This window comes from Panulirus ornatus, chromosome 38, assembly GCF_036320965.1.
Source record: "Panulirus ornatus isolate Po-2019 chromosome 38, ASM3632096v1, whole genome shotgun sequence".
Lineage (NCBI taxonomy): Eukaryota > Metazoa > Arthropoda > Malacostraca > Decapoda > Palinuridae > Panulirus > Panulirus ornatus.
Genome location: NC_092261.1, coordinates 28,564,369 through 28,591,864, shown reverse-complemented (window position 1 = coordinate 28,591,864; position 27,496 = coordinate 28,564,369).

Genomic DNA, 27,496 nt, shown 5'->3' with positions numbered 1-27,496 from the left:
TCCTCACTCATTCTCTCCATGTGCCCAAACCATTTCAAAACACCCTCTTCTGCTCTTTCAACCACGCTCTTTTTATTTCCACACATTTCTCTTACCCTTACATTACTTACTCGATCAAACCACCTCACACCACATATTGTCCTCAAACATCTCATTTCCAGCACATCCACCCTCCTGCGCACAACTCTATCCATAGCCCACGCCTCGCAACCATACAACATTGTTGGAACCACTAATCCTTCAAACATACCCATTTTTGCTTTCCGAGATAATGTTCTCGACTTCCACACATTCTTCAAGGCCCCCAGGATTTTCGCCCCCTCCCCCACCCTATGATCCACTTCCGCTTCCATGGTTCCATCCGCTGCCAGATCCACTCCCAGATATCTAAAACACTTCACTTCCTCCAGTTTTTCTCCATTCAAACTTACCTCCCAAATGACTTGACCCTCAACCCTACTGTACCTAATAACCTTGCTCTTATTCACATTTACTCTTAACTTTCTTCTTTCACACACTTTACCAAACTCAGTCACCAGCTTCTGCAGTTTCTTACATGAATCAGCCACCAGCGCTGTATCATCAGCGAACAACAACTGACTCACTACCCAAGCTCTTTCATCCACAATATATATATATATATACATATATATATATATATATATATATATATATATATATATATATATATATATATATATATATATATATATATATATATATATATATATAATATCTTTATTCTGGCGCGTTTACATGTGACACAGTGATAGTGTTGGCTTTGAGCGTGTCCCGAAAGCTATATTATAACTACAGTAATCTACATTACACCTGTATTATGCTATAGATGCTCTACAACGTCATCTGTCGTAGATGTGACCCACAACGTCATCTGTCGTAGATGTGACCCACAACGTCATCTGTCGTAGATGTGACCCACAACGTCATCTGTCGTAGATGTGACCCACAACGTCATCTGTCGTAGATGTGACCCACAACGTCATCTGTCGTAGATCTGACCCACAACGTCATCTGTCGTAGATGTGACCCACAACGTCATCTGTCGTAGATGTGACCCACAACGTCATCTGTCGTAGATGTGACCCACAACGTCATCTGTCGTAGATCTGACCCACAACGTCATCTGTCGTAGATGTGACCCACAACGTCATCTGTCGTAGATCTGACCCACAACGTCATCTGTCGTAGATGTGACCCACAATGTTATCTGTCGTAGATGTGACCCACAACGTCATCTGTCGTAGATGTGACCCACAATGTCATCTGTCGTAGATGTGACCCACAACGTCATCTGTCGTAGATGTGACCCACAACGTCATCTGTCGTAGATCTGACCCACAACGTCATCTGTCGTAGATCTGACCCACAACGTCATCTGTCGTAGATCTGACCCACAACGTCATCTGTCGTAGATCTGACCCACAACGTCATCTGTCGTAAATGTGACCCACAACGTCATCTGTCGTAGAAGTGACCCACAACGTCATCTGTCGTAGATGTGACCCACAACGCCATCTGTCGTAGATGTGACCCACAACGTCATCTGTCGTAGATGTGACCCACAAGTCATCTGTCGTAGATGTGACCCACAACGTCATCTGTCGTAGATGTGACCCACAACGTCATCTGTCGTAGATGTGACCCACAACGTCATCTGTCGTAGATGTGACCCACAACGTCATCTGTCGTAGATGTGACCCACAACGTCATCTGTCGTAGATGTGACCCACAACGTCATCTGTCGTAGATGTGACCCACAACGTCACCTGTCGTAGATGTGACCCACAACGTCATCTGTCGTAGATGTGACCCACAACGTCATCTGTCGTAGATGTGACCCACAACGTAATCTGTCGTAGATGTGACCCACAACTTCATCTGTCGTAGATGTGACCCACAACGTCATCTGTCGTAGATGTGACCCACAACGTCATCTGTCGTAGATGACCAACGTAGGACCAACGTAGGATCCTACAGACCAGGGCTGCGCTTCTTCCAGTAGCAGGGTAATGTAGACTACCTTTGAAGTGATAAGTATTTTGACGAGACTTTATTCCCAATGATATAGCCTTGCTAAATGTGACTCTTCACTCACAGTGTGCCCTCTGGGAGGCAGAGTCCGGTAACACCCTCCTGTCGTGCTGCTTATTACAATTCTCTGTAAATCACTTACAATTTACAGTTGTATGTAACACGTATGACTACAGTACTTGCCTACTGCATTCAAAACTGGTTACAGTCGAATTTCAGTAACGTTTCTGAATTGGGAAACGAAGATCAGACGGATGGAATACAGTTGTATACTGTAAGTGGTTGAAGTTACAGTTGGTTACAGATACAGGCAGACGGCACCTGTATGGTAGACAGGTATGTCCAGGTATGAATGGAGGTGAGTATAATGATTTACCACCAGCAAAGTGTCACTAAGTCAGAAATCATACTATACATAGTAAAGAAATGGGTCTCTACAATCCTGATCATACTTGGTGGAAGTCTGAATTAAACTTGCCTATTTTGCGTATTGAAGTCATTGTTATAACTTCAGAATATAACAGTTATATTCTCATAAGCAATATAACTACCGTGTATGATATTCCACGTTTAGAGAAAATGTGAAAATGTTTTCATGACATGATTGAAATTCCTGTAGATATATAAGACTCGTCCTCTTGTACCCCTTTAAATGGATGCTATGTATGTGTTCGTGTGTGTGTGTGTGTGTGTGTGTGTGTGTGTGTGTGTGTGTGTTTTCTCTGTAATTTGGGGACTGACAAATTTCCACAATCATACGGGTAGCATGACAGCACTAGGCTGATATGTACAAGGACTATTGCTACGGTAAGAGCAGATGAAGAGTGAGGCTGGAGTTAATTGGAAACACCGCAGGAATGGTGAGTCGCTGTGTTGTCTCGTGGTGCTCCTGTAGAAGGGAACAGGCGTTGTTGGTCTCGTGGTGCTGCTGTAGGAGGGAACCGGCGTTGTTGGTCTCGTGGTGCTGCTGTAGGAGGGAACAGGCGTTGTTGGTCTCGTGGTGCTGCTGTAGGAGGGAACAGGCGTTGCTGGTCTCGTGGTGCTGCTGTAGGAGGAAGGAGTCGTTGCCGAAGTCTCGTAATGCTGCTGTAGGAGGGAGAAGGCGTTGCTGGTCTTGTGATGCTGCTGCAGGAGGGAGTAGTAGGCATTGCCGAAGTCTCGTGGTGCTGCTGTAGGAGGGAGCAGGCATTGCCGAGGTCCCGACGTGGTGTTGCAGGAGGAAGGGGACGTTTCCTCCCAGCAATATTGGCGCTCAGTTCAGGACGAGTTTGAATTTTCCCCGTTGATATTGATGATGGTACATCTAACTATTAACTTCCAAAGACTAGTTTTTGTGGATAGTTTTAGTTCTGGTATAACAATGTCTCAGTTCAGGTATAACAATGTTTAATGTCTTGAAACACAACACAAGCAGTTACCCAGCTTTTCATAGGCTGATTGTTTCATAGGAAGCGTCTGTGTCGTTAACCAGATGACCAACGTAATGTAGGACGTAAATCATGAATCGTTTACGACATACGAAGCCATGAATGTTACCATAATGACACCTTGCTTGCGAACCTTCGTACGATGTCTCCATACCTCTCTCCATCCCCGCCCCCCTGATATGACTTCACAACGCTTCCCATTCCCCCTGCCCTCTCCTATATAACTCTACGGCACCCCTCTCAACCACACATGACGTCACCACATTCCTCCCATTTCCCATATGACGTCATCATGCCCTTCCACCTCCACATGACGTTATCAAGGCCGTCCCATTCCTATATGACGTTACTATATACTTTTTACCCCATATGACGTCACTACACCAGCCCACATGACGTCACCACTTCGCGTCTCTCCTCCTGAGGTCAATCATTGGCATATCATCTTCTGAACATGATGAATATGATGATCGAGACGTCCTCAGGAGGGTGGAAATCCTATGCCTTCATCATGGCGAGTCTTGGCTTCCCGTTAGCCATAGCCCTAGAATGCGTGAACCATCTCTCTCTCACTTCAAGACGAAACAAAGGTTTCGAACCGTGTTTCACGATGCACCAGGCTTCACTTGTTCATGCAGAAGTCCTAGACCTCGCTATCCCAGGGATATTAACTCATAAGACACATATAATGAAATATGGAGATGTTAACCTAACGTTTCAGTAGAGATTTGGTCCTGGATTACAGTTCATTGTCAGGATTTTAAGATATGATCAAACCTTTCGACTCATTTAAGGTTTGAATTCAATGTTTCGATCTGGTGTTTGAGTCCAACGATTCAAAAACCACCATTTTCGTCTTACGTTTCGTTATAAAGGTTTGAAACTGTTTCGCTTCAACTTCCTGGTTCAGTAATCTTGTTAGGTGAGTCAGCTCAGCATTCACTCCTGTGTCTCGATCCAGTGATTCGAACCAACGTTCTGAATCAACTCTCGCCTACCGTAGCAAAATGCAAAATGTATTACACACTTTTCTTTCCGCTTTGCTGTTTTTTCCCGCACTGTTTTCACTCTCTGCAGCCCCTCACAGGGAAAACAAAACCAGGGAAATATTCACAGTCTGCGAAATGAATTTGGAAATAGAAAATGTGCATATGTAGAAAATGTGCGTGTATGTAGGAGAGAAAAAAAGACAATGTATTTATATTACAAATTCAGCTCAATTTTTCATCAAGGGAAAGCTATTCTATTTTCATTCCTCAAATTACAAACTTCTCTAACTTACAGACCATATCAGCGCCATAAGTATTATACATCTGCATTATATCAAGGTGATGGATGACTGTATTCTCACCGTAACAGAAATCAGAAATTTTCTTGGAGCACAGAAATATCTTGAGGTTTGTACGAAGAATAGAGAAATCATTTTCGAAAATGTAGACTGATGACAGAGCGGAAGTGGGAGTCTATCAGTGGTGAGATGTAAGACGTGAAGAGTGAGGAGCAGGATAAATGTTTGGCGAAGGAAAGTGTAAACTGCGGGAGAACTAAACCAAGCAAGGGAGGAGGAGGAGGAGGTGGAGGCCGTCCTGGGGTAAACAAACTGGGGACAAGAAAGGGTGGAGGCGGCTGTCCTGGGGTAAACAAAAGGACAAGGAAAGGAGGTGGAGGCCGTCCTGGGGTAAACAAAGTGGGACAAGGAAGGAAGATGGAGAGCGTCCTAGGGTAAACAAAGGTGCAGTAATGGAAGGTAGGCTCACGAAATATTGGACGAGAGAAAGACTAGTGAAAGAGAGAGAGATAGAGGGGAAAGGAAGAGCGGAACATGGGGTGGAAACCTACACAGATATGCGACGGGAAAAAGGCTGATGAAATAGAGATAGAGAGAGAGAGATAGAGGGGAAAGGAAGAGTGGAACAGGGGGGGGGGAACCTACACAGATATGGGGTGGGAAAAAAGGCTGATTAAATAGAGAGAGAGAGAGAGAGAGAGAGAGAGAGAGAGAGAGAGAGAGAGAGAGAGAGAGAGAGAGAGAGAGAGAGAGAGAGAGAGAGAGGAGGAAGAAGGGGCAGAAAGAAACTGAACACTTTAGTGAGAAATTGATAAATGAGAGTAAAAACAGGACAGAAGCGTCGCTGAGGCACTGGATGAAAGGCATTGCAATAAGAGAGAGAGAGAGAGAGAGAGAGAGAGAGAGAGAGAGAGAGAGAGAGAGAGAGAGAGAGAGAGAGAGAGAGAGAGAGAGAGAGAGAGAGAGAGAGAGAGAGAGAATGATGAAGGAAACAACTCTCAATAACTTGGTGAGAGACACGGCAATGAAATGAAGAGACACATAAGACCAGAAGGAGACACATGAATGCCAGAGGGAATGCCACTGGAACGCTAGAGGAACACAGAGATAACAAAGACGAAATTACGAGGCATAGAAAACGAAGATGAACATAGAAGAGAAAACTGGATACCAAGAGAAAATGGCAAAGAAATTATCTTTGAGGACATATAAAAAAAAGAGTTTTTGAAGAGAATAGAGACGAGAAATGTTTGAAGATGAAGAGGAAGTGAGAGAACAGACAGATGGTGTAAACAAGAAGAGAAGATAAAGAACAACAATATTCTATTTAACAGAAACAGGAGAGAAGGTGACAACGAAAAAAGCAAAAGAAGAGTAACGAAAAAGGATCATAAAAAAGATCTTTTGTGGTGAACGAAGCTGGAACAACGAGAGGATACGTCAAAGAATTTCGGGAAATAGAAGCAAAGTGAGAGAGAGGAGAGAAGAGGAGAGGAATGAAGAATGTCATAGGAGGTACCTCTATGATATATCCTGCATACTACAGGGGGTACCTCTATGATATATCCTGCATACTACAGGGGGTACCTCTATGATATATCCTGCATACTACAGGAGGTACCTCTATGATATATCCTGCATACTACAGGGGGTACCTCTATGATATATCCTGCATACTACAGGGGGTACCTCTATGATATATCCTGCATACTACAGGGGGTACCTCTATGATATATCCCGCATACTACAGGGGGTACCTCTATGATATATCCTGCATACTACAGGGGGTACCTCTATGATATATCCTGCATATTACAGGAGGTACCTCTATGATATATCCTGCATATTACAGGAGGTACCTCTATGATATATCCTGCATACTGCATGAGGTACCTCTATGATATATCCTGCATACTACAGGGGGTACCTCTATGACATATCCTGCATACCACAGGGGGTACCTCTATGATATATCCTGCATATTACAGGAGGTACCTCTATGATATATCCTGCATACTGCATGAGGTACCTCTATGATATATCCTGCATACTACAGGGGTACCTCTATGACATATCCTGCATACCACAGGGGGTACCTCTATGATATATCCTGCATACTACAGGAGGTACCTCTATGACATATCCTGCATACCACAGGGGGTACCTCTATGATATATCCTGCATATTACAGGAGGTACCTCTATGATATATCCTGCATACTGCATGAGGTACCTCTATGATATATCCTGCATACTACAGGGGGTACCTCTATGATATATCCTGAATACTACAGGGGGTACCTCTATGATATATCCTGCATACTACAGGGGGTACCTCTATGATATATCCCGCATACTACAGGGGGTACCTCTATGATATATCCTGCATACTACAAGAGGTACCTCTATGATATATCCTGCATATTACAGTGGTACCTCTATGATATATCCTGCATATTACAGGGGTACCTCTATGATATATCCTGCATACCACAGGGGGTACCTCTATGATATATCCTGTATATTACAGGAGGTACATCTATGATATATCCTGAATACTACAGGGGGTACCTCTATGATATATCCTGCATATTACAGGGGGTACCTCTATGATATATCCTGCATATTACAGGGGGTACCTCTATGATATATCCTGCATATTACAGGGGGTACCTCTATGATATATCCTGCATACCACAGGGGGTACCTCTATGATATATCCTGTATATTACAGGAGGTACATCTATGATATATCCTGAATACTACAGGGGGTACCTCTATGATATATCCTGCATACTACAGGGGGTACCTCTATGATATATCCTGCATACTACAGGGGGTACCTCTATGATATATCCTGCATACTACAGGGGGTACCTCTATGATATATCCTGCATACTACAGGGGGTACCTCTATGATATATCCTGCATATTACAGTGGTACCTCTATGATATATCTTGTTTACCACAGGAGGTAACTCTGTGCTATATCATGCATACCATAAAAGGTGCGCGCTGTGCTACATCCTGCATACCACATAAGCTATGCACATCTATGATACAGCTTGCACATCTATGATACAGCTATGCACATCTATGATACGGCTATGCACATCTATGATACAGCTATGCACATCTATGATACAGCTATGCACAGCTATGATACAGCTATGCACATCTATGATACAGCTATGCACATCTATGATACAGCTATGCACATCTATGATACAGCCATGCACAGCTATGATACAGTTATGAACATCTATGATACAGCTATGCACAGCTATGATACAGACTCCAGACAGTATAGAAAAAGGAGAGAAAATGGAAGAAAACGATCAAACATCAGAAGTAAAGTTGATGGATCAACGAACGTAGAATCAGCTGCGCTGTGAGGCATTACTTCCCCATTCACTCTGTACTGTGAGGCATCTTGGACTCCTTTACACTGCACTGTGAGGCATTACTTCCTCATTCCCTCTGTACTGTGAGGCATTTCTAGTTCATTCGCTCTGTACTGTGAGGCATTTTTTCCACATTCACTTTGTACTATGAGGCATTTCTTCCTCATTCACACTGCACTGTGAAGCATTTTGCCCTCATTCACTCTGTACTGTGAGGCATTTTTTCTCATTCACTCTGTACTGTGAGGCATTTTTTCTCATTCACTCTGTACTATGAGGCATTTCTTCCTCATTCACTCTGTACTATGAGGCATTTCTTCCTCATTCACTCTGTGTTGTGAGGCATTTCTTCCTCATTCACTCTGTGTTGTGAGGCATTTTTTCCTCATTCACTCTGTGCAGTGAGGCATTTCTTCCTCATTCACTCTGTGTAGTGAGGCATTTCTTCCTCATTCACACTGCACTGTGAAGCATTTTGCCCTCATTCACTCTGTACTGTGAGGCGTTTCTTCCTCATTCACTCTGTGTTGTGAGGCATTTCTTCCTCATTCACTCTGTACTGTGAGGCATTTCTCCCTCATTCACTCTGTACTATGAGGCGTTTCTTCCTCATTCACTCTGTGTTGTGAGGCATTTCTTCCTCATTCACACTGCACTGTGAAGCATTTTGCCCTCATTCACTCTGTACTGTGAGGCGTTTCTTCCTCATTCACTCTGTGTTGTGAGGCATTTCTTCCTCATTCACTCTGTGTTGTGAGGCATTTCTTCCTCATTCACTCTGTGTTGTGAGGCATTTCTTCCTCATTCACTCTGTGTTGTGAGGCATTTCTTCCTCATTCACTCTGTGTTGTGAGGCATTTCTTCCTCATTCACTCTGTGTTGTGAGGCATTTCTTCCTCATTCACTCTGTGTTGTGAGGCATTTCTTCCTCATTCACTCTGTGTTGTGAGGCATTTCTTCCTCATTCACTCTGTGTTGTGAGGCATTTCTTCCTCATTCACTCTGTGTTGTGAGGCATCTATTCCTCATTCACTCTGTACTGTGAGGCATCTTGAACACATTCGAACCGCTGTGAGGGATCTTGGACTTATTCACTCTGTGCTGTGAGGCATACTTATTCACGCTGCGCTGTGAGGCATACTTATTCACGCTGCGCTGTGAGGCATACTTATTCACGCTGCGCTGTGAGGCATACTTATTCACACTACGCTGTGAGGCATATTTATTCACACTGCGCTGTGAGGCATACTTATTCACAGCTGCGCTGAGGCATACTTATTCACACTGCGCTGTGAGGCATACTTATTCACACTGCGCTGTGAGGCATACTTATTCACACTGCGCTATGAGGCATATTTATTCACACTGCGCTGTGAGGTATATTATTCACACTTCTCTGTGAGGCATACTTATTCACACTTCGCTGTGAGGCATACTTATTCACACTGCGCTGTGAGGCATATTATTCACACTGCGCTGTGAGGCATACTTATTCACACTGCGCTGTGAGGCATACTCATTCACGCTGCGCTGTGAGCATACTTATTCACACTGCGCTGTGAGGCATATTATTCACGCTGCGCTGTGAGGCATTTCAACCTCACTTATGCTGTGAGGCGAGGCATCCCGGCCTCATTCACGCTGCTCTGTGAGGCATGTCGCCCTCATTCACGATGCATGAATGAGGGTTCACAGTCTCGTGCCAGTCAGACGTCACGGCTTCGAATCCTGCTCACTGAAGCACACCCTGAGGTCATGGTTCCCCTGCTCGGCTATGGAGCAGAAGAATGTATTAAAGGATAAGAAAGATATGGAAAGATAAGATAGTGCGACACATGATGACTTCGGTCGTGGAAACGACAAGAAAGATAGAGTTTATAGATTCGGGTCATCACTTGTTTACCAAATGGCGTCCTAGCTACGTCTTTTCGTTGTATATCAACTGACTGTTGTATTTCTCTCTTGTGTCTCCCCTGATGATGTGACTATTAGACGAAAGTGCACTTGGGAACTTATCGTGTTCCATTTTCCCCGTGGACTCATAGGAAAATGGATTAATGTGACTTTCGCGAGATATCCAAAACCGTTTCGTTCGGAAAAGTTCGAATGCTGATGTTATAAAGGAAAGTGAACAATATGATTCATAGACTGGTTCACGTAGAGGTCCGGAAGTACTGAACCTATTTAGCATGACGGTACGACCCTTGAGCACGTTGGCATGACCCTCTAGGATTTGACGCCCTGGTCTTTGACCCGTCGCGTAAAGGTCAGGTCAAAGACTAAGCTATCATATGTCCAACGGTTCGTCCTGTCGAGCCGGAGTCGCTGAAGCAGCTGCAGCAGAACCACAAAATATCGTCTGAAGAAATCGGAACTGGACAACATTTTAGGTGATAACATACTAACCACAAGCACGAGCTGCACACACGTGAGTGGGTTAGTCATGGAACCAGTGAGACATCAAGCCAGCTCTCACTGGTAAAGCCAGACAACTAGAAATCAAACCGATAAAAAGAATCAGAGATAAAAAGAGACAACTTTAAGATTAAGTCAAGATGGAAGAGAATCGAGAATTAAGGAACCTGGACCGAGGGAAAAATTCTGTTGGTTTTCGTGCCTTCAGCCAACAGCGCTTGCCTTCCCTGATTTACTGTGTTGATTGGCGCTGATACGTCAGCCCATCAGACCACTGAACAGATCGATCACTTCTGCAGCAGTTACGACGGAGCTGGGCAGCCACAGACGGTGTGCTCACATTAAGATGGTCCTCCCACGTCTCAGACATCCCATCATCGCTCCGTCTCCCCCACAGACTCAGGTGCTACATACACAGTCATGGCGGGAAGGGGACGAGGCTTGCCAGCTCCTCAGACCCGCGTCTGTGATGGTCTATATCTCAGGTGTTTTCCCCGACCCCCAGGTGCAGGTCCACGGCTCCTAAGTGTCCGGCCGATGTGCATCCACTCGTGTTATTACTCCGTCAGTACTCAGTGCTGCGACACGTGCCCCCGGAGTGGTGTTTACTGAATGCATGACCCACTCTGGCACTCCGCCTGGTCATGTGTAACCTGAGATGCTGAACACATTACGTCTTCACTGGCCGGCCTGATCATCTCTCGTCTCCCAGCGACGCCAGTGGCAAATAATACATTTTCTCAACGTTTCTCATTTATGTTGTAAGTTTCAGTCATGAACTATGGTCCTGGGCGAGGCCAGGCCTCGAGCGAGGTATAACTCGTTGGTTATATTGATAGTGACCGACACGAAACGAGCAAAACATGTCCCAATCATGGCCATCTCGAGTGAAAAGAAAACGGGATGAAAAAAAAAAGAGAGAAATGTTGAAATGAATGAAAGGTTCGCAGGTGTGTGTAGACCAGACTCTTAAGGTTAGAATGGTTGTAGGAGGAGAGAGAGAGAGAGAGAGAGAGAGAGAGAGAGAGAGAGAGAGAGAGAGAGAGAGAGAGAGAGAGAGAGAGAGAGAATCTTCACATCTTAGCTGATCGATGAAAGGAGATAATTTAACCGTTGATCCTCGAGTGGTTGGCATCCATACAGAAACTGTGGGAAGCAGCGGCCAGACAGCTTGCCACGGGCTCTGACCTCAATGGCTGGGACACACGTAAACGACCCACCAGAATACCGACCGACATGATACCTGCAGATCAGGGAAAGGAAAACAGCATCACTATGGACAGTGAGGGACGGTCGGAGAGGGCTGATGCCTGAAGAATTACTGAGACAAAAAGCTTTTTAGTTCCATCCTGCCAAAGGAAGGGTGTGGCTGAGGAAGGTGTGGCTGAGGAAGGTGTGGCTGAGGAACGTGTGGCTAAGGAAGGTGTGGCTAAGGAAGGTGTGGCTAAGGAAGGTGTGGCTAAGGAAGGTGTGGAGGCGAATTAAGATCCTGTGGATCTGGAACAGTTGCTCACATGGAAGATGATCGTCTATGCAACATTCCAGAGGCTTTTGGGAAGCAGACTTTGCGATGTTATATTCGGTATTCGGGAAAGGGTGAAGGAGGTGTGTTCATGCCCAACATGTTAGTGTGGGGATGGACTGTGGTGTAATGAAGATGAGACAGAGGCCAGTGACACACATAGAGGCAGGGGATGGAAGGACGATTTAGCGCCATTAGATTTAACCAGGTGACTGCTTCCCTCTGTGGAGATGCTGCATAAGTCCTTATGAGAGATGTGTTCTGTGAGAGCAACAACGAGAATCAGGGTAACGAGGGAAGGGAAGTGAGGTGAACGTGAGCCCTTGTCGGCATAGGTGCGAATAAGTTTCGTGGTTGGATAGCGAAGGTCTTTAGAGGGAGAAGGAAGAACCCTGAGGAACGCCGCTGTTGCCTGGATGAGAGGAAGATGTGGCTACATTAACGACGGCCACAATGGAGCGACCAGAGAGGAAGCGACGCATCATGATTGTGGCTCCATGACTTCAACATGGCCGATATCTTCTGCCACGACCGTTTTCATTCGGACTAAGTTGGCTTACTTTAGGTCATGGTAGATTATCCCACTCGCTATATTCGTGATCTTAACCACCTGGAATCGTGTGCGTCGCAAGGAATTATATCCACTGACAGTACATAGAGGCCTAGAATGATAGCGGTAAAGAGATAAAATGAGATAACAAATAAAGGCTTTTGCGGACGTGGAAAACTTCCATTTAAAACTGGGGAAATTGTAGCTGTTTGGAGAGACATGAGAAGTCCCAAAGCCGAGCGGTGTTGGGAAAAAAACAGACATCACAACTCCTCAAGACGTCTGGTGTGAGTTCCTTTGTTTACTTTCATCCTAAGTGACAGCATGACGACTAAGTTAAGCAACTACAATGCTTCTCTGTCACTCTGTCTGCGACACAGTGTCACGTGCATGTACTGGCTCTTGGCATCCCTTTGTGGGCACAGCAGGAGGCACATAAATAACTATGACAGAATCTTCGCTGGTTCTGGACTCCCGTAGTGACAAGGCTGTTAACCTGACCCACCACCCAACACCTCCCACATCTGCACGTGGCGGGTCGCAGATTGCATTCACCTGCAGACACTGAGGGCACAGTGGCCTGTGTCCCAGCCTTGAGTGCACCCGAGTGAAGACAATAGTATTCACTCCTCTATATAGCCCGGATCTGTTCCAGTAACTGTCATACATCAAGCATGTAGTATAGACTCTATGACTGAATGGCTATTGTTTACTGAAACGTTGATAAGCCAAAATACGTACCAAACACGTCAAGTTAAACTTAAGATCATGAATTTAAGAGACAGACCTCCAGCACTTGTCCTGAGGTACAGCTACTGAGGTAAGTGAGAGGGAAGCCTTGCCAATCTGAAGGTATGTCAATATCTTCCTAAAGATAAACTATACTCACACCTCCATACATTTGACCCATTACAACTATATCGGACTTATTCTTATAAACACTGAAGGAACCAGCACAATGGATATCTCATTTGTTTTCCCCACAGTCACTGTGTGTAGATAATACACTTTACAGTTTGTTATATGATGTCCAGGTCCTCACTGGCAACGTATTGGTGTCTGTATATCCTTAAAGATTCGCCAGACCATACATTGGTACGGGCCCTTGTCTTCTGGCAGTTAGTAACTGAAATTCCTTTACCACGAGAAATATCATTTAATTTTCTATCATTAAATAAGAAAGCATTGTGAAATTAATACTAGTGAAGCTTATACAAACTGGATAGCTTTGTCGTAGGCAAAATATCTAAGCAATTCCCTTTCCTGTCCACTTAATGACAAATTCATGACAAGCATGATATTAGATCCGAACACCACAAACCCAAACCCCATGGTTGTTTAATTTGTTTATGGATGGGATGGTTAGGGAGGTAAACGCAAGAGTTTTGCAGAGAGGGGAGGTATGTAGTCTGTTGGAGAGGAGAGGGCCTGGGAAGTGAGTCAGTTGTTGTTCGCCGATGATACAGCTCTGGTGGCTGATTCGGGTGAGAAACTGCAGAAGTTGGTGACTGAGTTTGGTAAAGTGTGTGAAAGGAGAAAGTTAAGAGTAAATGTGATTAAGAGCAAGGTTCTTAGGTTCTGTAGGGTTGATGGACAGGTTATCTGAGAGGTAAGTTTGAATGGAGAAAAATTGGAGGAAGTGAAGTGTTTTAGATGTCTAGGAGTGGATTTAGCAACGGATGAAACCATGGAAGCGGATGTGAGTCACAGGGTGGGGGAGGGGGCGAAGGTTCTTGAAGCGTTGAAGAATATGTAGAAGGCGAAAACGTTATCTTGGAGAGCAAAAATGGGTATGTTTGAAGGAATAGTAGCTTCAAAAATGTTATATGGTTTCGAGGCATGGGCCATGGATAGAGTTGTACGGAGGATGGTGGATGTGTTAGAATAAGATGTTTAAGGAAAATATGTGGTATGAAGTGGTTTGATCGTGTAAGTAATGAAAGGGTAAGAGAGATGTGTGAAAATAAAAAGAATGTGATTGAGAGTGCAGAAGAGAGTGCGTTGAAATGGTTTGGACGTATGGAGAGAATGAGTGAGGAAAGATTGACAAAGATGATATATGTGTCAGAGGTAGAGGGAATATGGGGAAGCGAGGGATCAAATTGGAGGTGCAAGGATGGAGTGAAAAAGATTTTGAGCGATCGGGGCCTGAACATACAGGAGGGTGAGAGGCGTGCAAGGAATAGGGTGAATTGGAACGATGTGGTATACTGGGGTGAATTGAACCAGGGCATGTGAAGCGTCTGGGGTAAACTATGAAAAGCCTGTATGGCTATGGATGTGGATAGGGAGCTGTGGTTTCGGTGCATTACACATGACAACTAGAGACTAAGTGTGGACGAATGTGGCCTTTTTTGTCTATTTTCCTGGTGCAATCTCGCTGAAGCGAGGGGTGATGTTTTTTTTAAGGGATGGGGTAGCGACAGGAATGGATGAAGACAAGCAAGTATGATTATGTACATGTGTATATTTGTAAATGCCTGTGTGTGTGTGTATGAGTGTGTGTGTGTGTGTGTGTGTGTGTGTGTGTGTGTGTGTGTGTGTGTGTGTGTGTACGTATATGTATGTATATATTGAAATGTATATATGTGTATATGTTCGTACATGGGCGTTTATGTATATATATATATATATATATATATATATATATATATATATATGTATATGTGCGTACATGGGCGTTTATGTATATATATGTATATATGCGTACATGGGCGTATATATATATATATATATATATATATATATATATATATATATATATATATATATATATATATATATATATATATATATATATATATATTTATCTATTCATCTATTTTGCTTTGTCGCTGTCTCCCGCATTAGCGAGGTAGCGCAAGGAAACAGATGAAAGAATGGCCCAGCCCACCCACATACATATGTATATACATACACGTCCACACAGGCAAATATACATACCTACACATATACATCTCAACGTATACATATGTATACACACACCGACATATACATATATACATATGTACATAATTCATACTGTCTGCCTTTATTCATTCCCATCGCCACCCCGCCACACATGAAATAACAACCCCCTTACCCCCTCATGTGCGCGAGGTAGCGCTAGGAAAAGACAACAAAGGCCACATTCGTTCACACTCAGTCTCTAGCTGTCATGCAATAATGCACCGAAACCACAGCTCCCTTTCCACATCCAGGTCCCACAGAGCTATATATATATATATATATATATATATATATATATATATATATATATATATATATATATATGTATATATATATATAGAACATACAAAGCTCCAACAGCCAGGATCGAACCTGGGACCCCTTGTGCAAGAGGCAGGCATGCTAACCGCTAGGCTAAGGGACTGTATAATAGGAAACAACTATTCGATAATGCACCGAAACCACAGCTCCCTTTCCACATCCAGGCCCCACACAACTTTCCATGGTTTACCCCAGACGCTTCACATGCCCTGGTTCAATCCATTGACAGCACGTCGACCCCGGTATACCACATCGTTCCAATTCACTCTATTCCTTGCACGCCTTTCACCCTCCTGCATGTTCAGGCCCCGATCACTCAAAATCTTTTTCACTCCATCTTTCCACCTCCAATTTGGTCTCCCACTTCTCGTTTCCTCTACCTCTGAAGCATACAATGGTGAGCAACGGGACGAATGGTATTCGAGTACTTAGTATTTCGAATAGTTGTTTCCTATTATACAGTCCCATAGCCTAGCGGTTAGCATGCCTGCCTCTTGCACAAGGGGTCCCAGGTTCGATCCTGGCTGTTGGAGGTTTGTATGTTCTATGAAGGTGCGCGTTCATATGCACTTTATTCGTATATATATATATATATATACATATAGACATATGTGTGTGTGTGTATGAGTGGATGGACCATTTTTCGTCTGTTTCCTGTTGCTACCTCGCTGACGCGGGAATCAGCGATTAAGTATGAATAAGGAAAACAATATAGCGTTAACGGAATGGCCTTGATTAGGGCCTCAGCAGCCCCTGCCGTCTCAGATAACATTAAAAAAAAAGTAGGATTTGAACTTACCATTGAAACCGATCATCCACAACACCCTCCCTCCTAGATCCCCTTTGTCTGATGGGTTCCTCTTGCATCAAGAATTCGATCCTGATGAACTTACGTAAATGTTTTTGAACGTCTTGCTTTCTTCACAAAGTTTATTTCCCTCAACATCTCTCTGTTCTTCTCTCGTTCCTTTGAAATAATTTTTCCTTGTTTTTGAATGTCTTGCTTTCTTCACAAAGTTTATTTTTCTCAATATCTCTCTGTTCTTCTCTCGTTCCTTTGCAATAATTTTTCCTTGTTTTCCTGTATCTTTGATATGCTAGCTGGCTGTAATGCCTTCTATGTGTTCTCTTTAATACATGATACATACATGGGCTCTCTGGCTTCATGACATGACTCGCTGAACCATCTCTCTTCCCAGTTTGTGTCTTCTTCTGTACTGGCCATCAGAGGTGCTCATGTTCTGACTTCTTCAGTGTAGTTTTCACAGAACCTTCTGTAGCATTGGTCAATATTCCTGTGATAAAACTTTCTTGGTCAGTTCCACGTAGCTACCATAACTCTACTCCCTCTTTGGCTCCTGTGCCCAAACTGATTCCCTTCGTGTACCCTCCATCACCAGTGTCAATAACAAACACTACAGTATCATACTTTCTAACAAGAACATCATACTTTTACTGTTCTCTCTCCATACTGCAGTTGGTGAGAACAAGTTCAGGAAAGGTCGTATCATTTCTCGTGTTCTCGTAACTGTGTCTCCATTGATTTAACATTTGCTTTGAGAATCTAACTTCTCCCAGGCATTCTAAGTTCTCTTACTCTATTTCACCAAAACTGAACACGCCTATAGTCAGTGTGTACCATCACAGTGTGCCTAGTTGTTTCCACTGTAACCACTGTAACCACTGTAATCTTCGCCATTATGTATTGCCTGTAGGCACCATCTGACAGCTGTTTCCTGGAGTTTAATGGAATCCCTTATGGACAGGACGTGAGTGAGTTTAATTGCCTATTTATGTTGTAATGGGATGAAGTTTTACGGTCGTGGGGCCCCCATCTGTGTGTGTGTGTGTGTGTGTGTGTGTGTGTGCATAATTACCTGCAAAATCTGAATGATGAAAACTTTAGAAAGACTGAACGCTAATCTGTGGAAAAGGAAAGTGTGGTAGTTCGCCATTTCGTAATGGAGTGGACGCGTTGTGGGTTCAGACACGTCTGTAATGACCAGGATTGTGAGAAAGAAGATCCTTTCCAACTATCATTAAGAGATTATGAGCAGGAAATTCGTCTTAGTGGCTTTAAATGCTCACAAAACAATGTCATTTACATTTTTTTTTATCATAATTTGCTTCCATGTGATGCGTTAGCTTGCGTGGGAAAATGGTCCATACGTTGGTGGAGAAGGTGTTCGTATGTACGCAATATCTTAATTCCTTCACTTAGCCACAAAGGAGAAAGTTTTGCATATACATAGGATATTAACTCAAGTTCCGTGATGATTATAAAGTGGGGGAAGTATTAAAACTTTGGTGTGAATGTTTGAAAGTAGCCGAAGTTATATTGGGAAAATATAGATGGTTTTCCCCCACACCATCCATAGGTCTGTTGTGTTGTATAGTGTTGCTGGTCCACTTTCCCACTGTTGCTGGTCCACTCTCCCAGTGTTGCCTGGTCCACTCTACCAGTGTTACTGGTCCACTTTACCAGTGTTGCTGGTCCACTCTCCCAGTGTTGCTGGTCCACTCTCCCAGTGTTGCCTGGTCCACTCTCCCAGTGTTGCCTGGTCTACTCTCCCAGTGTTGCTGATCCACTCTCCCAGTGTTCCTGGTTCGCTCTCCTAGTGTTGCTGGTCCACTCTACCAGTGTTGCTGGTCCACTCTACCAGTGTTGCTTGCCCACTCTACCAGTGCTGCTGGTACACTCTCCCAGTGTTACTGGGCCACTCTCCCAGTGTTACTGCTTAACTCTCCCAGTGTTGCTCGTCCACTCTCCCAGTGTTGCTGGTCCACTTTACCAGTGTTGCTGGTCCACTCTACCAGTGTTACTGGTCTACTCTCCCAGTGTTGCTGGTCCACTATCCCAGTGTTGCTGGTCCACTCTCCCAGTGTTTCTGGTCCACTCTCCCAGTGTTGCTGGTCCACATTATCAATTAAGCTACACGCAAGATCTATAGTTTAAGATGGAGCAGCTGACCATTGCCATGGTCGTGTAAGGACGTATTTTGATGACAATCTGTCGACCACAGAGATTGGACGGAGAGATAGCATTGCATACCCCACTCCCTCTCATTCACCAGACCCCACACTCGTGTCGTATGGTGATACATGAAAGATAATGTTTATCGAGCCAAACCATCGCAATACAAGCAGACGATGCAGGAAAATGCGGCCCAGATGAACTGCTTGTTGAAGTTTGCAACTCTGTGGAACAGCGTTGTCAGCGCTGGCTACCATTGTAAACACTTGCCATAGCTCAAAAATAACTACACATCTGTCCTCTTTAATATGATCAATTATATATCTTGGGTGTAGTATAATTGATATTGTATTAATAAAAATTCAAAGTGTGTATACAGTTTTGAGACATCATTTATATATATATATATATATATATATATATATATATATATATATATATATATATATATATATATATATATATATATTTTTTTTTTTTTTTTTTTTTTTCATACTATTTGCCATTTCCCGCATTAGCGAGGTAGCGTTAAGAACAGAGAACTGGGCCTTAGAGGGAATATCCTCACCTGACCCCCTTCTCTGTTCCTTCTTTTGGAAAATTAAAAAAAAAAAAAAAAGGGGAGGATTTCCAGCCACCCGCTCCCTCCCCTTTTAGTCGCCTTCTACGACACGCAGGGAATACGTGGGAAGTATTCTTTCTCCCCTATCCCCAGGATAAATATATATATATATATATATATATATATATATATATATATATATATATATACATATATATATATATATATATATATTTTTTTTTTCTTTTTTTCTTTATACTTTGTCGCTGTCTCCCGCGTTTGCGAGGTAGCGCAAGGAAACAGACGAAAGAAATGGCCCAACCCCCCCCCCCCCATATACATGTATATACATACGTCCACACACGCGAATATACATACCTACACAGCTTTCCATGGTTTACCCCAGACGCTTCACATGCCTTGATTCAATCCACTGACAGCACGTCAACCCCGGTATACCACATCGCTCCAATTCACTCTATTCCTTGCCCTCCTTTCACCCTCCTGCATGTTCAGGCCCCGATCACACAAAATCTTTTTCACTCCATCTTTCCACCTCCAATTTGGTCTCCCTCTTCTCCTTGCTCCCTCCACCTCCGACACATATATTGGTCAATCTTTCCTCACTCATCCTCGCCATGTGCCCAAACCATTTCAAAACACCCTCTTCTGCTCTCTCAACCACGCTCTTTTTATTTCCACACATCTCTCTTACCCTTACGTTACTCACTCGATCAAACCACCTCACACCACACATTGTCCTCAAACATCTCATTTCCAGCACATCCATCCTCCTGCGCACAACTCTATCCATAGCCCACGCCTCGCAACCATACAACATTGTTGGAACCACTATTCCTTCAAACATACCCATTTTTGCTTTCCGAGATAATGTTCTCGACTTCCACACATTTTTCAAGGCCCACAGAATTTTCGCCCCCTCCCCCATCCTATGATCCACTTCCGCTTCCATGGTTCCATCCGCTGCCAGATCCACTCCCAGATATCTAAAACACTTCACCTCCTCCAGTTTTTCTCCATTCAAACTCACCTCCCAATTGACTTGACCCTCAACCCTACTGTACCTAATAACCTTGCTCTTATTCACATTTACTCTTAACTTTCTTCTTCCACACACTTTACCAAACTCAGTCACCAGCTTCTGCAGTTTCTCACATGAATCAGCCACCAGCGCTGTATCATCAGCGAACAACAACTGACTCACTTCCCAAGCTCTCTCATCCCCAACAGACTTCATACTTGCCCCTCTTTCCAAAACTCTTGCATTTACCTCCCTAACAACCCCATCCATAAACAAATCAAACAACCATGGAGACATCACACACCCCTGCCGCAAACCTACATTTACTGAGAACCAATCACTTTCCTCTCTTCCTACACGTACACATGCCTTACATCCTCGATAAAAACTTTTCACTGCTTCTAACAACTTTCCTCCCACACCATATATTCTTAATACCTTCCACAGAGCATCTCTATCAACTCTATCATATGCCTTCTCCAGATCCATAAATGCTACATACAAATCCATTTGCTTTTCTAAGTATTTCTCACATACATTCTTCAAAGCAAACACCTGATCCACACATCCTCTACCACTTATGAAACCACACTGCTCTTCCCCAATCTGATGCTCTGTACATGCCTTCACCCTCTCAATCAATACCCTCCCATATAATTTACCAGGAATACTCAACAAACTTATACCTCTGTATATATATGTATATATATATATATATATACATATATATATATATATATATATATATATATATATATATATATATATATATATATATATATATATATGTCGATAATCTGACGATCCCGCTAGATGGTAATGATTTATGAAGGATAAATCGTAGTTCATGTGGAGCTCAGATGGTTTATTCAAAGTTCACAATACACGACAAGTTTGCCGGAGACAATCCACCTCACCAGGTGTAAACAATTCATAAACTTTCAAATCCCAACAACGACACAAAAGGCTAGCTCGTCCTGCTGTCGCTGTACCAGAGTGTGTACTGACCTGGCTGTTAAGGGGGAAGGGGAAAGGGGGGGAAGTGCCTGGTCGTTAAAGGGGGGGGGTTGTGTAAGGAAGGTTGGCCTGGGGTAGCGAGATGTGTGCTCAACTACGCTTGTTTTGTGTTGTCTCGCTAATTCTTTCATATTGGCTTGGTTCATGATAGAGTTGATACAAGCCAGTTACAAGATATTCAGTAACATTATGGGTCGTATGAACAGGTGAGGGGTACAAACTAGCTAAGTTACAAGATATTCAGTAACATTATGGGTCGTATGATCAGGTGAGGGGTAAAATGGAACTGGGTTGGCCTGGGTAACAACATGTGTGTTCGATTATTTTTCTTTTGTTTTCGTTTCTTGCTAGTTCTTTCGTAATGATTTGGTTAATGCTAGAATAGGCTTTAAGGTTGTCTATGGACAACTCAAAATTCTTAATATTAGCAATTAAGAAAGATTCAACAACATTACGAGCGGCATAATCAGTTGCAGGGAACAATGTGACTGGGTTGTTAAGGTCTGTAGGGTGATCGTGTTCATGACACTGTGTTCAACGATCCCATTCTTGTGATCATCCCTGCGTACTGACTGACTGTGCCAATAGCATCTGTCAGGTACAGTTTTGCCGGTCTGACCAATGTAGACATCTTCAACATGCCGTACATATGACGGTGTAAACACTCCCCATTTTTGGATAATTTGGCCTACTTTGGATTAAGCTAATGTAAGACAGGTTCTAAAAAACAGTGTTTTTAATGTTGCCTTCCAGTGCAATTGCACTATCAGTAAGACCTTAATTAAAAGTAGGCCAAGTCATCTAAAAATGGGGAGTGTTTACACCGTCATATATACGGCATGTGAAGATGTCTACATTGGTCAGACCGGCAAAACTGTACCTGACAGATGCTATTGGCACAGTCAGTCAGTACGCAGGGATGACCACAAGAATGGGATCGTTGAACACAGTGTCATGAACACGATCACCCTACAGACCTTAACAACCCAGTCACATTGTTCCCCGCAACTGATTACGCTGCTCGTAATGTTGTTGAATCTTTCTTAATTGCTAAAATTAAGGATTTTAAGTTGTCCACAAACCATGTTAAAGCCCATCCTATTACACTGTGTAACAAATTCTTACTTTCTGTTCCTGGGTTGTAAGTATCATCTTGTCATTGATCATGTCTAAAGAAAAACTATAAAAAATGACATTATTCCCTGGAGACTTTGCTTGTGTGATCAGGACAGTGACATTTTGAAATTTACTTAATTTTTCAAAACATTCCAGATAGATTCAGTGCCGAGTAGCTAATATAGAACTTTCTAGAAGTTTCCAGTGATATAGATAGTAGTCAGTGGATGAGGAAGACGTTGTAAACCCAGATTATAGTTTCAGAGTTGCAGCTGAGGAGAGAAACCCATACTACCCCAATCAAAATGGTCTCAACGACTTGATCTGAGATCTTGGTCTCACAAAGTTCAATGCTGGGCTTATGACGTCTAGGTTCAAGCAATGGAACTTGTTGGATGAAAGTGTGCAAATCGCAGATCAGAGGAAGCGTCACCTAGGTTTTTTCCAGGTTCTTCACCCGTCAAGATGGCTTCTGCTTCTGCCACAATGTAACCAGTCTGGTCGAGGCAAATGGAACCACCTGTAACCCGAACCAGTGGCGCCTCTTTATTGACAGCTCATCCAGGAGCCTCTAAGCCCTGCTGCTCCATAACAGAAACAAGTACCCGTCTCGTCCCCTGGCTCACTCGGTGCACCTCGAAGAAGAATACAACAGTGTCAAGACCTTGCTAGACGCCTTGAAGTATGATGAGTACAGCTGGCAGGTCATCGGAGACTTCAAAATGATGGCATTCCCGATGGGTCTCCAAGGTGGTTTTACCAAGTTTCCCAGCTATGTCTGCCTCTGGGAGAGCAGGAACACAGCGGCGCACTAACACAGGTGAGTCTGGCCACAGCGGACCAATTCTGTAGGGATGAAGAACGTCAAGTGGGAGCCACTGGTGGACCACTGGAAGGTATTGATACCACCACTGCACATAGAGTCGGGCTTTATGAAACATTTTGTCACAGCTTTTACATAAGGTGTCTGTACCTTCAAGACTTCTTCCCTAAGCTGTGTGAGGCAAAGGTCAAAGCCGGTGTCTTCGTCGAACTACAGATAAAGACGATCCTGGAGTGCAAGGAAATCCCCAAAAAGCTCACTAGGAAGGAGGAAGCAGCTTGGTACAGCTTTGTCGCAGTGGTTCGGGGTTTCCTGGGCAATCACGAAGTCGAAGACTATGTGGAACTGGCTGAGACTATGGTGAAGAGCTACGACCAAATGAACTGCAAGATGCCCCCTCAAAGTCCATGTCCTTGTCACTCATCTTGATAAATTCAAGGAGAACATGGGAGCGTATTCAGTGGAGCAAGGCGAGCTCTTCCACCGGGATATACTAGACTATGAACACCGTTGCCAAGGAACAGATAACGGAAACATAATGATAGATCCTACCTGGGGTCTGAGTTGTGGAAATGATTTACAGTACAATCGTTAATCTTGAAAAATTGATCAATTCTTACTCTTCTGTGATCACTTTGGTTTAACATTAGTGTAAATCCATGTTAATTTGGGTTCATATGTTGTTGTCTTTCTGGATTTTCGTGACTTTAATTGTGCAAATTCGCCCGTTGTCCAATTGTAAATATGTAAATTACAAAATAGCATTGTCATGATCACAAAAGCAAAGTTTGAAGACAATAATAGCTTTTTCCTCCACATCTTACGCGTAAACAATTAGGATATAACATTTACAACCCAGGGACAACAATTGTGTTACACACTGTCATCAACCAATTTATTATGAAAGAATGATCAAGAAACGAAAATATAAGAAAAATTATCGAACACACATCTTGTTACCCACGCCCCCCCCCCCCCCCCAAACAACCCCCAGGAACCATGTCCCCCCCCCCCCCCCCCCAACTGTCGGTCTGGTCAGTGTGTCGTCTACAATGGCCAGAGGTGAGGTGGTATGTGTGGTGCTGGGATTCACAAAACTTTATGAATTATTGGCACCTGATGAGACGGATCGTCTCCATCAAACATGACGTGCTGCATGTATAGAAAAATGACATGTTAAATGAAATTGTGTGAACTACTGAAGTGCGATTTCACCTTCGTATATATATATATGAAAAAGTAACTGGTGATTGGGAATACCTGGTTCAAAAAGCGATATATACATAATTATACATATGTAAGTAGGAGAGATGGCCAGAGAGCATTATTGGATTACGTGTTAATAGATAGGCGCACGAAAGAGAGACTTTTGGATGTAAATGTGCTGAGAGGTGCAACTGGAGGGATGTCTAATCATTATCTTGTGGAGGCGAAGGTGAAGATTTGTATGGGTTTTCAGAAAAGAAGAGAGAATGTTGGGGTGAAGAGAGTGGTGAGAGTAAGTGAGCCTGGGAAGGAGACTTGTGTGAGGAAGTACCAGGAGAGATTGAGTACAGAATGGAAAAGGGTGAGAACAAAGGAGGTAAGGGGAGTGGGGGAGGAATGGAATGTATTTAGGGAAGCAGTGATGGCTTGCGCAAAAGATGCTTGTGGCATGAGAAGCGTGGGAGGTGGGTTGATTAGAAAAGGTAGTGAGTGGTGGGATGAAGAAGTAAGATTATTAGTGAAAGAGAAGAGAGAGGCATTTGGACGATTTTTGCAGGGAAAAAATGCAAATGAGTGGGAGAGATATAAAAGAAAGAGGCAGGAGGTCAAGAGAAAGGTGCAAGAGGTGAAAAAAAGGGCAAATGAGAGTTGGGGTGAAAGAGTATCATTAAATTTTAGGGAGAATAAAAAGATGTTCTGGAAGGAGGTAAATAAAGTGCGTAAGACAAGGGAGCAAATGGGAACTTCAGTGAAGGGGGCTAATGGGGAGGTGATAACAAGTTGTGGTGATGTGAGAAGGAGATGGAGTGAGTATTTTGAAGGTTTGTTGAATGTGTTTGATGATAGAGTGGCAGATATAGGGTGTTTTGGTCGAGGTGGTGTGCAAAGTGAGAGGGTTAGGGAAAATGATTTGGTAAACAGAGAAGAGGTAGTGAAAGCTTTGCGGAAGATGAAAGCCGGCAAGGCAGCAGGTTTGGATGGTATTGCAGTGGAATTTATTAAAAAAGGGGGTGACTGTATTGTTGACTGGTTGGTAAGGTTATTTAATGTATGTATGACTCATGGTGAGGTGCCTGAGGATTGGCGGAATGCGTGCATAGTGCCATTGTACAAAGGCAAATGTTTTCAGAGTGGCCACAACCCAGGTTAAGTTCTCAGAGTGGCCACAACCCGGGTTAAGTTCTCAGAGTGGCCACAACCCGGGTTAAGTTCTCAGAGTGGCCACAACCCAGGTTAAGTTCTCAGAGTGGCCACAACCCAGGTTAAGTTCTCAGAGTGGCCACAACCCGGGTTAAGTTCTCAGAGTGGCCACAACCCGGGTTAAGTTCTCAGAGCGGCCACAACCCGGGTTAAGTTCTCAGAGTGGCCACAACCCAGGTTAAGTTCTCAGAGTGGCCACAACCCGGGTTAAGTTCTCAGAGTGGCCACAACCCGGGTTAAGTTCTCAGAGTGGCCACAACCCAGGTTAAGTTCTCAGAGTGGCCACAACCCAGGTTAAGTTCTCATAGTGGCCACAACCCGGGTTAAGTTCTCAGAGTGGCCACAACCCAGGTTAAGTTCTCATAGTGGCCACAACCCAGGTTAAGTTCTCAGAGTGGCCACAACCCAGGTTAAGTTCTCATAGTGGCCACAACCCAGGTTAAGTTCTCATAGTGGCCACAACCCAGGTTAAGTTCTCAGAGTGGCCACAACCTGGGTTAAGTTCTCAGAGTGGCCACAACCCGGGTTAAGTTCTCATAGTGGCCACAACCCGGGTTAAGTTCTCAGAGTGGCCACAACCCAGGTTAAGTTCTCAGAGTGGCCACAACCCAGGTTAAGTTCTCATAGTGGCCACAACCCGGGTTAAGTTCTCAGAGTGGCCACAACCCAGGTTAAGTTCTCATAGTGGCCACAACCCGGGTTAAGTTCTCAGAGTGGCCACAACCCAGGTTAAGTTCTCAGAGTGGCCACAACCCAGGTTAAGTTCTCATAGTGGCCACAACCCGGGTTAAGTTCTCAGAGTGGCCACAACCCGGGTTAAGTTCTCATAGTGGCCACAACCTGGGTTAAGTTCTCAGAGCGGCCACAACCCGGGTTAAGTTCTCAGAGTGGCCACAACCCAGGTTAAGTTCTCAGAGTGGCCACAACCCAGGTTAAGTTCTCAGAGTGGCCACAACCCAGGTTAAGTTCTCAGAGTGGCCACAACCCAGGTTAAGTTCTCAGAGTGGCCACAACCTGGGTTAAGTTCTTTTAACCTTCATTCTGACCTGTTTGTTTGTTTATTTGTTTATTTGTTATCTTTTTTTGTCATTTTTTGTCATTTTTTTTATTTCAATCAATATATATATTGAGATAAAGTTCACCTCTTTTCACCTTTTCCATTATTCATTTTTCCTTCATTATGACCGATTATTCATCCTTCACCTCCTGTATTTCACAAGTACCTGGCAATATCGGAAAACCTGTAATACACCAAATTCACCTGTAATGACTACGACCGTTAAAGTGAATTTAGCGTGCAGCTGTTAAGGCTCTTACGCCGTTCTTGGTGGCTAAATGGAGCCCGAGGCAAGATGGCGGGGTGGGGGGGAGGGAGGAGGGGAGGGGGGTTGTGGTGGTGGTGGTGGTAGTGGTAGTGGTGATGGTGATGGTGATGGTGGTGATAGTGGTAGTGTGGTGGTGGTGGTAGTGTGGTAGTGGTGGTGGTGGTGGTGGTGGTGGTAGTGGTAGAGGTGATGGTGATGGTGGTGATAGTGGTAGTGTGGTGGTGGTGGTAGTGTGGTAGTGGTGGTGGTGGTGGTGGTGGTGGTGGTAGTGGTAGTGTGGTGGTGGTGGTGGTGGTGGTAGTGG